This window comes from Anas acuta, chromosome 2, assembly GCF_963932015.1.
Source record: "Anas acuta chromosome 2, bAnaAcu1.1, whole genome shotgun sequence".
NCBI classification, from domain to species: domain Eukaryota; kingdom Metazoa; phylum Chordata; class Aves; order Anseriformes; family Anatidae; genus Anas; species Anas acuta.
The window spans coordinates 154,593,387-154,609,642 of NC_088980.1; the positions used below are offsets into that span (position 1 = coordinate 154,593,387).

Below are 16,256 nucleotides of genomic sequence, written 5' to 3' on the forward strand. Positions count from 1 at the left end.
TTCAGGTCTCCTGGCGAGCCTGAGTCCATCTTCAGCCAAACCCTGCCTTGTTCTCAATAATATTTTAGAAAAAAAAAACAGGCAGAGAGAAATGTTTCCACAATCAGGTCACTGCCTTAAGAGGATCACATAGGCTTCATGTTAGCTGTAATTTCCTGAGTTTGAATGGATTTGCAGCACAAATATCGACAATATCCTGTTCGTGGTAGCATCCTTGAGCACGGTTTTCAGTGTAAGGCACTGAAAAGCAAGGTGGAAGGATTGTAACCTCTGTGTGGGTACTAATCCCAGGGGCCAGCAGCTATACACCTGCTTTGTCTGAGTTTCTGTAATATTCTTTTTTTTTTTTTTTTTTTTCCATGGTCCTTTCCTACCCCTTCTGTCGCTTCCATTTCAGCCAAATGCAGCTTTCTTCGAGCCAGGACGCTGTAACACCGAACTGATGGAAAAAATTACTCTCCTTTTTGCCACCTGCAGAGAATATTTCTTGTGGCTGCTGGAGGAATGGGGCAGAAAAATGATAATTCTCATTTGGGAAGGCTGCAGGAGGAACCACTTCACCGGGGTAGGAAGTGAAACATAGATTCCTGGTATGTCGGTGTTAATGTTTCAACACAGATACTCCTTCTTCCCATCCAATAATTATTTAAACCGAATGAGTCCTCCACTGAGTAGAGCAGGTAGTTTTCAGCTCCTTTGGTGGAGCAGTTACCACATCGTGTTCCTCTGGGATTTCGACAGCTGGATGAGGTTTCTGGTTAGCATTCCTGACAGACGTCACGTTCACCTGCAGCCTGGCTTTTTCCAGCTTGCAGAGCTCCTGGAAGCTGCTGGGCAGTGACTAGTAAATACTTCTTTCTGGGAGGACTGAGAAAGTTTAGGGAAAAAAAAAAGGCAAAAGTTCTGATTCACATTATTATTTTTTTAATTAAGTTAGCTTTTCCTCCAGGAGAGGCTGAAAATAGAGCATTTACCTCTTCCTGAAGAGTCTCTTAATAGCTGGGCCAACACTTGGGCTTCACTTGAAGGCACTGACTAATTGAGTTGCATTCAGCACGGGAGCGAAACTGAAGTTCACTCAAACGTGGTATCGCCTTTCTTGTTCCCACACTCATCAAAACCTTGCTTGCATACTTCACGGCTTCCCCGGGTATTAATAGCTGACAAAGACCAGAAAGAGCTGGGCCCAGACCCTATGAGGCTGTATCTGCATGGACGAGAGATGGGGGAGGCCGTACAGGGATCATCACTGAGTAGCAGTAACAGAAAACCATTTGACTTTTATGAGTTAGTCGCTGTCCTGGTGATGCTGCGTGCTGTGGTCCTCAAGCTTTGTTCCTTTTTTATTGCAGGTGGTGTAGTGGCCCTTTGATTTAAGGAGGTTGGTGGGGGGCAGCTGGTTGCTCCATCCATACCCCACTTCATCTGGCACTTGGAAACCTTGGTACGTGCTGCAAGAGCCCTGCTTGCTGCCAGAAATTACCTGCAGCCAACCTCAGGGACGTATTCAGAGCCTTCGTTCTCCTCATTAAAGGACATAGTTGCATAATTTTCTGTGTGCGATAAGCAGCAGGGCCTACTTTCTGTCTCACACCCAGACATCCAGACTTAGCCAGCCCTAAGGAAAGGACTATTCTGCGTAACCAGCTCTACCTGGGAGCGCAGACACATCCTAAGGGCATGATACTATCGGTGTGGAGGGGAGAGGGTGTGCCCCGGGCATCCGGCAGAGACAAGCTCTGCGGCTGGTGCCGAGACAGCGACTGGAAGAAAGAGAAAAAGATGGAGCTCAGAAATGTCTGTGTGCCTCGGAGGAGTTTCCTCCTTGATCCCGTGAGAAAAAAAAATAAAAATAATAATAACAGTCCCTCATTATTTTTTCTTTTTTTTTTTTTTTTTTGTTGGGGTGAATGGGGAGGATTTTCTAAAGACACTTCTGGAAGTTGACCAAGGGAAGGGAGCTGGCTCACCTTTGTCTTAACATCGATGGTGAAGGGTCTGGATTACCAGATGAACCCCAAATAACTTGATCTGGCACCATTCAAAGCCAGCAGAGCTGTATTCGTGGCCTGGGCTCTAATTCCTTCTCCTACAAGATCTGTAGGATCTTACAAAGCTAGGCACATGCTCACCCCGTCATGGATGCTCTTAGTCTAGACGAAAGCACCTTGCTGTGGTTCAGCTCAGACCTCTTTGGCAATAGATTAGGTGAAATCTGGAATTTTGGTACAAAAACTGAGCACCTGGAGCAGGATCTGGCCTTCCTGAGGGGGTTTGGCTATGCTTGGTGAGGGATGTGAAGGAAACTCGTGGTGCTTGGGGTGGCGGAGGCAGGGGAGGGATGAATCAGTTTGCAGTTGTGAGTGTGGGAGCTGTTTTTCCCTTGCAGAAGTGCCTCCGTGGCAATCCACCACAGGTCTGCACTGTTCCAGGAAAAAGGAAAAAAAAAAAAAAAAAAAAAAAAGAGTGACTGGTTTTTAAGCTTAAACTGGAGAAGTTTCTGCTTTCTCTCCTGGCGGGCCTTGCTTTGATACCGGCAGTGGCAGCAGGGACACCAGGCCTCCCACAAGTTTCCTTTCCATTTCACAGAAAGTGGGGGCAGGCAGAGGTTAAGGGGCTTTCCCAAGGCCGTGTAGGAAATCAGTAGGGCAGCAGGCTGGTCATTAGGACATCCTTTCTCCAGAATATTTAAAAAAAAAAAAAAAATAAGGCTGGGCCTGAAGAAGGTTGTGGGACCATCCCACCTCCTCAGGCACTCAGCCTGGCAGCAGGATTATCGCATACTTCCCGTGCCTCCGCTGCCAGAGGTGAATGGGAAAGGGGGTGTGGGGGAAACGAGCTGGTTGCTATTAATTCAGTTGAGCTTGACTGGACATGCACAGGCAATCCGGAGAAGGAAATAATTCTAGTTCTGTCTGGTTCAGCAGAAACTCCACCCACTGAAGCTTTCCGGCAGGAAATCAAGTTACAAACATTACATGATCTGAGCAAATTCTCATACACTGAGCCTACCCTGGGGACAGGACACTTTTGCTGGCTGCTTATTGAGGCTGAAGTTTTAGACATCTTAACCCTTTCTGGAGGAACGTCACAGTTTCTCGTGCTGGCCAGGCTGGGGAGTGAGAAGGAAAATGGTTTTGTGATATTTGGGGTCACGCTTTGGCAGCAAAGAAGCCCCGAAAGCTGTCTTTACGTGGAGGGAAGAAGGGGAGGGCTGGGAAGTCTTTCTTCTGCTTGCTTTTCCTACTGAAAAATCGAGCTCTGTCAACAATATGTTTCCTGGAACACCCTAAAGATGACCAAAAAACGTGTGGTTTCTGGCACCGGCCTGACCGTGCAAGTGAAACCTCTCAATGGAGAAAGGAACCAAATGGGACTTGGACTGTTTCACACCCATTGTTTTCTATTAGCAGAAAGGCCTGAAAGACAATAGGAGAAAAGCTGCTGTGGTAAAAATTTCGGGCACCTACAGCTTCCGTGAAGGGTTAAGAGAAATTGCAACCTGCACGTTTAAATGATATAAGGAGCCTTAAGGAAGTAAACCTTGACGCTTGCTAGCAGCCCTGAGAGTTAAAATGAAAAAGCATAAGGAGAGAGCCTTTCTTTTTGCCTCCTGGGAAGCAAAAAAAAGCAGCACAGCTCTTCTTTTTCCCTTTATCCAATTACCAGCAGAGCAGACGAATGTCTGAAGGTGAGAAAGGAGGAAAGGTGGGAGCTGCCTGCAGTGACAGCAAGGCTGCTTTTCGCCTGCTGGCCTTTTTAGGAGGACTTGCAGCCTCTCGGTGTGATGCTGGAGGGTGGAAGGTGGCGATGGCCCCTGCTAGCATCGCTTTCCGCCCGAGCACGCCGTGTGTCGTGCCTCAGATTTCCTTTTTGTTCGCCTAAGGAGCGGAGCATCTCCCGATGAAGGTCACAGCTTTGATCCCCACGGCTCGCTCTCGTGTTTATGGATGGCCATTATTAGTAACAGAGGCTAGTGCCTGCACTTCTCCGTGTCTGCCCTTGGCTGGCTGCAAGGGAGCAGGGGCAGGATAACAAAAGAAAGTATAAATAGAGCCTTTTTAAAAGCCTGTTAAATAGAAATAGACTTTTAGGGAGGAGGGAGAGGGAATGAGGCGTGTTACCATAGTAACTGCCAATGGTTTATTTAAAAAGGGCAAAGAAACAAACACCACAAAAAGGCGAAACCGAGAGGAGCTGGAGATGTGCTGGAGGAATCTGTCGGGGTGCAGACGCCGAGGGGCCAGGTAAGAGCAGCGAGCTTCTGCCAAAGCCCTGCTGAAAAATCGCATCCAGCTTCACCTTTTGCAAAGCAGTCTGGAAAATGTTACTTTGAAAGGTGTGCTTCCAGTTAGTTTTTTTTGGGGGGGGGCTGGAGGATGGGGAAATGCATGAGGAGAAATGTCAGACTGGTGAGATCATCAGGAGCAAAGGGCCCTTACCTCTGCCCAGCCTGGACTCCCTGGGGGCAAAGCCCAACTCATGCTTTTGGTCAGCTCCATGTTATGGAAATAGCAGAGGATGTTCCCTTTTTATTATTATTATTCCCACAGGTCCAGATCCAAATTCAGCCTTGACACAGGTAGATCTGCCAAGTACTGCGATTTTGATCCCACTCCTGCGTGCGGATCAAAGATTTTGAAGGTTTTGCTTTTCTTTCTTGCATTTTCACTCTTGCATTTCTGCCTCCAAGGTCAGGTTGTTGCAGCAGGCAAGAGCATGCGGGCTTCCTCACTCATTCCTCCATGCTCCCAGACCTTAAAGAAAGGTCAAAATCAGCTTGAATCATAGGATCGGGGACATTTGGTGGTGGAAGAGACCATCTGCAGCAGAAATGGAGGTCAGAGCCATGCGGTCACCCCATCCTTCTGGATCTGCTTTTTCCCCCTGCGGAGGTGAGGGCCACGTTTTTTCCTTTTGTGCCATGCCTCAGAGATATAAATTCTGGGAGCCCTGCTTGCTCCAACAGCACTAATCAAACTGGGAACCTGGGCAGAGAGGGCTTTCAGTGGCTCCCACAGTGTCTGCTACTAAAACCAGCACCCGAATGTCTTTTTCTGTATGCAGACTGTGGTTTGACACAGGCAGCACTAGAATGATCTTTATTGCTCTTTTTTTTTTTTTTTCTTTTTTCTTTATGTATTTTTTTTTTTCCTGCAGTAAAGCTCTCACCGGGTCAGGAGCTGATACAAAAGCTGAAAATGCCGGCAGCTGTGGTGGCCAAGGGTGCTGGCTGCCTTCCCTTATCCTGTCTGCTGTCTTGCTTTCCCCTCAGATGAGTATTTCATAGGTGAAGCAGCTGACTGTAATGATTTTCATTCATTCCCCTGTTGCCCAGGAGGCTGCTTCCTGCTTGAAGACTGCCTTGTGCTAAATTCTGCCTGTTCACGGGACAGGAAGATGCTTTCTGCCCCAGAGAGCTCATAGCACGAGAAAAGAAACAGCAGATGGAAAAGCAGGTGTGATGGTGCCCAGCAGCACCGCGATGGGACCCTTCCACTCTCAACACTAAAAGCTCGAAGACCAGAAGCAACTCGAAAGTCCCCGCATTTGGTTTGTCTTTGGGTGTTTTGTTTTGAATCTTGCAGTTTCTAAATCAGTGTAAGGATTTCCCAGTGCCTGACTCATGACTTTGAAAACCTCAGGGCTGGTACTACTGAAAGGGTTCAAATGGCAGAGAAGCCACAAAGAGAGAACGAGCTGCCCTGTGAGGCGAACTCAGAATTGCGAAAAAAAATTCTACTTTCTTCAAAAAACCACACCAGCAGCTTTATCAGGGAAAGGGAAACAATTGCAAAGAGCCTCCAGCCTCTCTGCAGACACCACGGGCTTTCCCATCTTATTTGGCTTCGGGACACAATTTAAAACAATACCATCTGTACTCATATAACCGGGAGGGAGACTGTCGCACCAAGAGGGTTACATATATTTAAAATCCCTGGAGTAGGAGCTGAAAGCCCCATTTCTCCCTGGAGCAATCAAAAAAAAAGGGTTGGTTTCCTTCTCCGACACCTTTCCGCTTGCTGTGTGCGGTGTGGTGGTGGCGTGACAGCTCCCGCTGGTCCCCGGGATGAAGCTGGATGCACAGCCTGGAAGGCTGATGGCTCTTTGAGCCCATCAGCACAGGCATGTTGGCCAGGGGATGGGAATGATTTCATCCAGAAAGGGCCCTAGGTTACCTCACTCAGGCCAATTTTTTTGTGCAAAACCAAACCTGCGGGTGGTGTCTTTATTTTTAGCTTTGGAACCAAATTCTCTCCTTTTTCTCCCCCAGAGCAAGAGGCGAATCAGAACCCGACAGCTCCCGCTGTCTCCGTTCCCCTGACCCTGTGGAGAGTCATCCCATGTGCCCACCCAGGCATGAGAAATTCAGGGTGAGCATTTTCGGAAGGTTTCACACAGTCTTTGATGTCTCCTAGCCTGGGAAATCGGTTCCCCTCCTGCTTCCCAGCTTGGAAGGTCTCCCTGTGGTATCTGCAAGAGATAACGCTCCCTTTCACTGTCTGAGCTCTGGGCCAGCCTGACTGCTTGCCTCTCCTCTTTGGGGCTGCAGAAGAGACATTTCCCTCCAGATATTGCGGAAGGACCCTTTCAGAGAGGCTGCTCCTCCTGCAGAGCCGGGCAGTCCGAGCTGCTCCTCTCCATTCTCACAGAGATTGAGTTATGCCAGGCTTTGACCTAAGTGAAACTGCTGACGGTCACAGGGATTTGACTAATCTCCTTAGTTCGCTGTGAAATTTGCTATTCCTTTTAGGGAATAGATTTTTATTTTTTTTTAATGATTTTTTTTTTCCCTTCGGGCTAACTCGCAATGTAAAAATAAACCGAAGCCCACGGTGGGAGATTAATTTCCTCCCGAACTCAGGAAGGGCAGGCAGTCAATGCAAGATCCTCCTGGCCCATCCCAGGAGGATGCTGCTCCTGGATTCATTCCTGGAGACAGCTGCTGTCCGACCTTGCCGTAAGACTTCCTTCCCCAGTGCTCTCCTCCTGGCCCTGCTGCAGCCCCCTGGGGTCTGAGTGCAGCCCATGGGCACAGCCCAAGCCTTTTCCTTCCCTCCTCACTCTGCTGTGCCTCAAATTCCTGTGCAAGCAACACTTCTTGGGGGTGGGAAGCTGAAATGATGAGGTCCTCGTTTCTACTCCTCTATGATCCATCTCCTAACGGAGAGGGAAACCTCATCTCCCCAGGGATCCAACCTCCAGGGGCTGAGGAATATTTTACCTCCATCCATGTGGCTTGTGGTGCTGTAGGATCCTCTCAGGGGAACTGTGTCTTTTTTGGGGGAAAAACGCACTCCCGTGGCTCTCCCCATCACTCCAGCTGCCACCAAGCTCCTGTCCTTCCTGGAGCACAGGAGGATTTGCACCACACTCGCGATACATCTTTTAATTAACCAGCATTATCCTGTCTTTCCTGGCTCTCCAATTCCTCCCATCCCAAATGACATTTCAGGGCAGATTCCTTATGTATTATAAACTCCTCAAACACTCCCAAAACCAGCAGTGCGTTGTGCCTTTGCACCTGAAATACCGCAGGAGCAGCAGAGCACCTTCCACGTGGAGCTTTGCACGTGGGTCTTTGTGACAAAGAAGCCTCTGTAGGCTCCCCGGTGCCTATAGCTGCTGCACAATGCTGGCATTTCTCAAATAATAAAGGACGGGTTGCTCACACAAATTCCAGAGCTGGGCTCCTTTTTGCTGGGCTCCAGGGGTTCCCGTTTCTAGACATTCCCATGAATTAAGCTGAGCAAGCTGGCAGGGGAGGAACGGTCTCTGAATGTTGGCATGAAAAGCCCAACCACAAATTCAACTGTCATTGTCCTCCTGCTTTGAAAGCTTTAAGCCCTTCAATTAAGGAGAAATGACAATACCCAGAGTGGGATTCCTTTGCTCTTCGTTTGGCACCTAAAAGTGAGATGTCTGACTTGAGATGAACTAGTCACCGTCGGCTCCCTTTATTTCTGATGCAGAGGAATAGGAAGAACCAGAGCGTGATTCAATCCTCAGCAGTATCCGAGAGAGGTCAGATGAATCACAGGCTATAAAAGAAACCGAAGTCGTGTGGCCAGGCATAAAAGACTGCGCTTTAGGTGCATAAACTTAACAGAGATGAATTCCTCTCCTGTGACTCAAGTGGTCGATCACACGATGCCGTGACAAGCTGACCATGCTGAGTAATGCTGCTCTGATTTCATGACTCGCCTTCATCCCTGACTCTTTTTCCTGCCAGTGTGAAGGTGCAGCACGGTGCTATTGACTCATTTCCTAGCTCTCTGTGGCCGGACTGTGCGAGGTATTATCTAGCTGGCCACCGAGCATGTGCTTGACTTCTGGAGGAGCAATTGTGGCCTTACCTCGTGCTTCCAACTTGCTGTCCTTCCTGTCCTCCGAGACAAAGCATCTTTGAATGAATGGAAGTGCTAAGGGGCAAAATAGCTCAACCCTGTGATGCTGAGAGGTCATGATGTGATGCTTGAGAGCTCACGCTGACCGGGGAAGCTGGAGAAGAGGCCTTGTGAGAGGAGCAAGGAGGGGAATGGAGTAAGGATGAATCTGTGAATTTGAGTCCTTTCAAAGACAGAAATCATCTAGCACAAGGTAATGAGGAAATCCTAGAATCAGGGGAAACGGGGCTGAAAGGTAGACTTGGAGAGATTGTGTAATCTATCCCAGAAAAGAGTCTATTCTATTCTATTCTATTCTATTCTATTCTATTCTATTCTATTCTATTCTATTCTATTCTATTCTATTCTATTCTATTCTATTCTATTCTATTCTATTCTATTCTATTCTATTCTATTCTATCCTATCCTATCCTATCCTATCCTATCCTATCCTATCCTATCCTATCCTATCCTATCCTATCCTATCCTATCCTATCCTATCCTATCCTATCCTATCCCCAATCATTGAAAGAGAGATGATTTTTTTAGAAGGATGTAGAGACGCTCCTGCATTTTTCTTGATGTTTTGGATCCATGTCCAGTGGTTCACGTGGTTTATTGTGCAACGAGCAGCATTAACGCTGGGGAGTTTCTTCTCCCAGTGCATTACTAGAAGTTTTTTTGAAAGCTTTCCCTAGAATTCCCCGGCTAGGTTATCCCTAGAAATTTCCAGCTGGGAAATGGGACTAATAAGCAGTCGGGTCCTCCTCCTCTGAACCTCAAGGGCACGTCATTGACGCCACGCTTCCCTAGGACCCTCCTTCACCAGTGGGAATCTGTTTCTTGTTCCCCGTGATATGTGACAGTCGTCTGAATTTGAGAGCTGAAATAGATGTGCCAGACCGTGACGGGGAAAAGCGCCATGGGCAGGGCAGATGGGAGGGAGCCAGCAGGGAGCAGAGTCACAGGCCAGCTTGTGGCCTCGTCTCTACCTTCCTTGCTTCTTTTAGCAGGCAGGGAGGGAGGGCTGTTGGCCAGGGCTGTGCTTCTTCTGAGCTGAGGACACGGAGAAACCATGCACGTGCCTCTGGGGATGTACGTGCAGCTAAGACCAGTGCGCAGAGCGGGCACACGATGGTGCTTGCTGTAGAGGAGAGGGCAGCAGAGCCTGGCTAGCTGATGGCAGTGCTAGGTAGCATCATCAAGGATGAGAAGAGAGCTGTGTGACCAGAACTAACCCTGCCTGCTCAAAATTCACTGCTCAAATTCAGGTGTAATGCACTCAGCAAGCGGCCTCTGGGAGGACGGGGACCCCTTGGTGCTGAGCAGTGCACAGAATTTCAGGTGGGATTGGAGGTGACCTCTCAGGTCGCTAAGCCCTGTCCTGGCTGGTGCTGGCACTCTTAATGCCAACATTAAGCACCTGAGATGCACCCGAGCTGCTTTGCCCACGATCTGGGCCAGATCATGCCCAGAAACCCTAAAGTCATCTGGCTTTGAGTGCTCAGTGCTGCGACAGGGCTTGCTGGGCTAAAACGCTGCTACACCCATCCCCTGGGAGAGGTCCTTAGAAAAAAAAAAGAGACTTGTTTCTCTTGCAAAGCCTGAGAGACCTTGAATACTTTAAATCACATTAGCTATTCGTACAGCAATAATTAAATAATGCCGAATGCTCCAGAGGGATGTGCTCAGTAGCTCCATGACCTTCCTGGCAGAAGCTCTCCCCTCCTTTCTGCGTGTAAGCACCCGAGGGTGTTGCTCCAATTAACCTCTGAGCTCCTGAACAGATCCCCATAATCCTAAAGAGATTTTCCTGCCAATCTGGTGGAGGCTTATGGGAAAGGAGCAGTGCCTCGAGTCGGTTGGGGTGGGAACAAGTCCTTTCCATTTCCTCATTCCTCGTAGCTTCGAGGTATTGCGTGCTTGGTCTAAGCCTCCCTTGTGCGGTGCCTTAGCCCGTGGTGATGGCTGAACTTTATTCTGACATACGCGAGGGGTGAGAGGAGCATTATTCATCCCTACATGCCGTGCCTGCTGTGGGCACACCTTGTTTGGTTAGCGTCAGATTTTGGTTCTGGAGGTTAGGGTCAGCCTCGCCTAAACAGTTTTGTGGTTTCACTTCAGTCACCTGAAATACTCCCTGCTCTTGGGGTGCTGAGACACCAAAAGCATTGAGAAGCCAAGCCTTTTTACTCCATCTCATGGCAGACAACAAAAGGATTGAGGTTCTCTGGAGGTCTGGTCCCCGTGTCCAAGTGCTCTGGAGTCCACAGGCTTTGGGCATCAAAATCCTGCTCCAAATGTCCTCGTCCCACACCGCTGCAATCCACGTGGCTATTGCTGGAGCTGCTTTGGTGTCTGAGAGCCAGCAGGATTCGTCCTTCAGGGACAGCTGAGAAAACCACCTCCACCTGAAGGTGTCAGGCCGGGGTGGAGGAATTAATCTGGCAGGAGGATTGCCCTGGCGGGTCAGGCAGAGAGGCGCACGGGGAGGGCTGGATGGGTTCAGACCACGCTCTCGTGTGTTTGCATCTCCCCTCGGTTCCCACGCCTCTGCACTTCCTTGTTTAGCCCAGGCCCGGAAGCAAAACTGCTGAAATGCGAGGAGGAAAGTCATTCTCATGGTGTTTCCAGCTCAAACCGAACCAGGAGGGAGAGAGGAAATCCCATGAGAAAGCCTCGCGGATTGCCAGCCCGCTCCCGCTCGGGGCTGTGGTGCTCTCCTGGTGTCTCCTCTGAGCCCTGAGTTCTCGCCGTGCTTCCAGGAGCGTGGAAATCCCACAGCACCAGAGTGACAGCGATACCGGGGTCTCAAAACTTCCAGCAGCCCCGTGGAGCTTTACTTTTCTCTGCTCCAGCCTGGAGACGGAGAGGAGCAGTGGGTTTGCTGCTTGTTCCCACTGTGGATGAAGATGATGAGGGTGGCTTCTGCAGACCAGAGGTCTTCCTGTTGATGGAGCTCCTTTTGGGCACTTCATGCTCAGGTGGGGTATTCAGGAGATAACTAGGGATTTTGAGTGGGAAAGAAAGCTCAGAATGGGCACCAGTAGCACCAGTATCCTCAAATGGATCCACATTTCCTCACACGAGGCATGAGATCCACCAGGGAAAGAGGTCAAATTTGGGCACTGAGGTTGGCACCACTGTAGCCTCTCCTGACACGGTGATGCTCCATCAGTTGCAGTTGCCCCATCAGGTCTGCGATGCAGATGAGGCCACCAGACTGCACGGGAGAGGAAGGTATCAGGGGTTAGGATGGATGCTGCAGCCAGACATCACCAAAAATTGTGCTAGGATGTGGTAGAAGCAAGAAACACCCCCCAGTACCTGGCTGCTGCCTGCTGCTGCCACGAGGGATCCACTCTGGTCATCGCTCCCCCACCTAACACAACCCTAACGAGTGGCTGGTCCCATTCATCCCGATGTCCTTCCCAGCAGCGGGCTGTGCCCGTTAACCACAGACCGTGTTAAAAAGAAAAGCATTTCCTCACCTATTTACTTTTACATTTATCAGCCCTTGCTGCCGCCGAGCGATGCCGGTAATTAGGAGCTTGCTGCATCCCCAGCTTTTGTTCCGCAGCGCAGCCGATGCAGCAGCAATTAATCTCCCGGCAAGCACAGGGGAGGTGAATACGGCAGCGCTGGGGCCAGAGATAATCTTGGGATAATTTATAATTGCAAAGCCATGCCCGGAGTGGGAGAGACCTCTGGGAGTTGCTTTGCTTTTCGGTTCAGAGAGGAGGCTGAATGACAGAGGGCTGGCGCTGGCCGGCTTATTTGTCCCGTCGTTTGCATTGGAAGCCTTCCATCTTCTGGCACCGAGGGCTTTGGGATGGATTTTGTCTCCCTTCAGAAGAGCTGAGCAGCCTGAAGCGGGTCTTGGCTGAAGGGTGGGTGGAATGCAAGCTCTGATTCCTCCCTGTCGTGACTGAGAATAACTTGCCACAAAGGAAGAGAAAAAAAGGAAAAAAAAAAAAAACAACACCATAGGAGACGGGGTTCGTGCTTGCTATCTTACAGATCCTTAAAGAAGCTCCAGGAGTGATGCTCTGCCTCTTTTTTTTTTTTTTTTGGTGTATAAGGACCCTAGGGAGCCAGCTTTTAAGCATCAGTGCTTCAGCTGAGTGTGTTTGAAATCCCCCCGAGGCCCCAAGTCTCTGGCACACCACCAGGTACCAGGCAGCTGATGCACCCCGCAGATGGGGGGACGGTGGCACCTGCAGCTCCTCCACCACACTTGTACGTCTCCTGCACCTCTGCCCAGCCTTTGTGGGAACAGTTTCCCTCCCAGGAGGACAGGGGTATGAGCTTGGCGTGGAAGCACAGAAGAAATCCCAGGTTCCTGGTTCTCCAGCAAGAAGGACATGAGTCATTCCCAGCGTGGATAAAGCCCTGTAACCTATTCCCACTGCTTTTTCCCTCCCTGGGGGCTGACATTGCAAGCACCAGTGGAAATCTCTGGAGGGTAGATAGGGAACTTCTGGTAATCCTCATCCAAATTTCCTTAACCTCCATAAGTGCTTCTTCTGCATCACACCTCCAAGCTGGACCTGGGTGGTCTTGGGAGAGTAGACAGTGTCCATAGGCACCCACTTAGCCTTGTCCCTTATTTTCCTTTATTTTTTTTATTTGTTGGGGAAGGGGGCTTCCAAGAGCATCTGGGGGAGGTGGAAGGGTAAAAGGATAAAAGGATAGCTGGCTGCTATCATGACCCATCACAGCTGAGAGTCCCAATTCTGCCCAGCCACTGTGGTCTGACCAAGAGTCTGGAGTCTGAGAGCAGGATTTGGCTCACGTGCTTTCCCTTTGGGACCTGGAAAACCTTCATCAGATGCAAATCCATTGTACAGGTGTGAAATGAATTCTCTGTTCCATTTCCCTGCATCGCTAGATAAGCATCACTGGCTATTTTTGAACCCGCGGATGAAGACATTGAGACCCGACAATGTTATGGGTTGGAGCCAAAGCTACATGAGCCAGTGGTGAAGCTGGTGATGTGTTGTGTGCTTAAAGTTAAGGGTTTTCTTGGGGTCTGAAGGGCTGGGCTTAGGAATGAGACCCCAACACTCTCAGTGCTAATATTTAGCATAGAGTTGAACAGGGTTTTGGGCAGGTTTTTTCCTAGTAACGGGGCAGTTTCATGCTGAGGATCAGGGATGGTGAGGCACAGTGCCATTAATACGAGGTGTACAAGCACAGGAAAATGAGTTTAACAGAGCCAGCAGGGGAAATACAGTAGGAAACATACAGCTCTACAAAGACGAAGCAAGAAATTGGGACAGGCCATCAAATGCCCTCTTTACAAATAAATGATAGGTACCAAAGAGATAGGTCTGGTCAAGAAGAAACTTTGATTTCCATCAAATTCTCCTTGTGAGACTCCTTCTGGAAAGAAGAGAAGCAGCAGATGCCACGTGCCTTAGATCCAGCAGGGCTTTCATCCCTGATTTTCTCCTAAACCATCTAAAATGTATGGCTTGGATGTTTATTAATGTGGCCTCCAAGAGGGGAAGGGGAAGGTGATTGTGGTTCTGCAGAGTGGATGGGCTTAGAGAGGAGCCTTGTTTTGGTGGATATGAAGAAGACTGGTAATGGCACTGGAGGATGAAGTTGAGATGTAGGGTGGCTTTAGCTCGGGGGAGGAAAAGCCAAAAAAGAGTAGAGTGAGCTTCAGTCAGGAGAGACACGGGGTGGAATAAGGCAGCAGCTGCTGCACAAATACAGAATGGGGAACAACCGGTTTGGGCAATGGGTTACCAGGCGAATGTGAGTCAGGAAATCCACCCTCTTCTAGAGGGAGCAGAGAGCATGCTGAGAGGTGTAAACAAGCACATAGCCCAGCCTGAAAGTCAAAGTTACATGCTTGGAAGTGGGGCAGTGCATTTCTGTCACCGTGCTCTATGTCGGGAAAAGAATGATAGAAAGTCTTGGGAAATCTAATGTAGGAGGAAAGGTTTGAAGAACTGGGGTTTTTAGCTTAAGGAGGAAAAGCCCAGCCCCCCTGGGTTATCACAGAGGGCTTCGTGATGTAAAAATTCACCGTAATAGAAAAAGAAATGTTGGCACAGCTTGCTGAATTTCTCTTACAAATACATCCTGAATTCTCCTGAGATTAAATACGGCTCAGTTAATAGGAGAGGCCATTCGTCTGGGAACCAGCATCACATACAGATAATTAATGATTACGAACGCTGCAGGATGTGAGAGCCTGAACAAAGTTTTTGACTGCAAGGTGCTCCAGCAAGTCTTAACTCACTGTGGACATTTGGGATTTGATAAAGCTGTTGCCAAAAAGGAGTGCGGAAAAGTACTAATTATATAGACTACAGCGCAGCAACGATGCCAGTATAACTCTTATTCCTGCCTATATTCAGTATGATATTCATTGTCAGCTGAAATCTCTTGGGAACTTTGCTCTTTTCTTTTTATTGAGCCTGGCTGTTTAATGGGTATTAAAACCGAGCGGTATTATTCATTCTGAAATAGCATGTCCAGCAAATGAAGTTATATTTTTCTTTCGCTCTTAAATCCAGTCTGTTACAGATTAATTTGCAGTTCCTAATGGCTCGAGCAGCATGAGGTAATATTTCAGGAGGTGGGTTGTTTTTCTGCCTGTCTGTGCCCCTGCAGATGTGAACAGATAAATCAGGGTGTGGAGTATCTGTCCTCGCTCAGCAAGTCAAATGGTGAGGACAGGGAGTGCTCCTCCAGTGAATGTTGAGCCATGCTTCCTTTTAGATATGATGAGGGCATGGTTTTCGTGGTCTTCAGGGGTGCAACCAAGGCCATGGTCTTCACCAAGGATGCAACCAAGGCCATGGTCTTCACCAAGGATGCAGCCAAGGCCATGGTCTTCATCAAGGATACAGCCAAGGCCATGGTCTTCACCAAGGATGCAACCAAGGCCACCCAGAGCTGTCAGCAGGAGGCCCCACGGTGCCTGGCCCCAAGAGCTCTTTGCCAGTCCCAAATATGTTGATTATGGTGTCCAGTGCCCTCTGATCAAGCAGGAACATCTTCAAGCCCTCTGCCCAAGACCTTGGAAGCCTCAATGGGCAAGAGGCGTCTCGGCGCTGGGAGTGGTGGCTGCGGCAGCAGATCCCTCAGGTGCTCGGTCTGCTCTGCTGCCAGCCCTTCAAACACTGGGAGAACCAGAACCACGTAAGGCAACAACCCACAGGTGAGTAAATAGGAACGCAACACATAAATGGCATATCCAAATCAGTTCAGATTGATTTTAAGACAAATAAATACCACTTTTCTTTGCTGTGAGATGTTTTGTTTAATTTACAAGCATCTTCCCTCAGCTGCCAGCGCTCCGGTTTCTGAGCAAAGCTACCCTGGCCGTGCTCGAATAGCAGATGTGGGTGGAAGAACAATGAATTTCCCAGGTGCTTTTCTCTCCTTTTGCTGGCAGCCTTCACCCTCCGAGCTACTCTGAGATAAAACAGCGAGGAGAAAAGGATTCAGCCCCTCCTGCCTCTCACATGGCTCTGCGAAGCAGCAGCGCAGTGCTCTGGCTTTCGTTTGCTGGTGGCGGTGGAGAGGAGCTGACAGAGCCTTGGCCTCTTCCTCTTCCTCCTCCTCCTCCTCCTGCTCTTCATCCCCAGGAGCTGGGACTTCCTGTGGTTTGGCAGGAGCTCTGTAAACACGCTCCCTAAAGTGCCTCCCCCTCGCCTGCCACCACCGCAAGCCCTTGCAGGAGAGGAAACACCGCTGCCGGGAACGTGGAAGGGGATTTCCATGAGGTCGGCCTCCTTCGGTCCTCTGTGGGGCTGGAGGATGCCAGGATTCCTCCCACCATCCCCAGATGATGCTGGAAGATGTCCCAATCCACCCAGTGTAGGGTTGGGACAGCACCCAAACACC

At 49.4% G+C, this 16,256-nt stretch overlaps 1 long non-coding RNA gene across 2 annotated transcripts; it reads left to right on the top strand.

The window, feature by feature from the left end:
- Positions 1-2,875: 2,875 nt before the first annotated feature.
- LOC137851539 (uncharacterized) lies at positions 2,876-15,769 on the top strand. 2 transcript variants are annotated; one of them, XR_011093271.1, is made up of 4 exons: positions 2,880-4,247; positions 4,694-4,895; positions 5,339-5,553; positions 6,275-15,769. It is a non-coding gene; the product is annotated as an uncharacterized lncRNA (long non-coding RNA). The 2 variants fall into 2 exon arrangements; XR_011093270.1 differs by having other exon boundaries at positions 2,876-4,247; positions 5,339-15,769.
- The last annotated feature ends 487 nt before the right edge of the window (positions 15,770-16,256 follow it).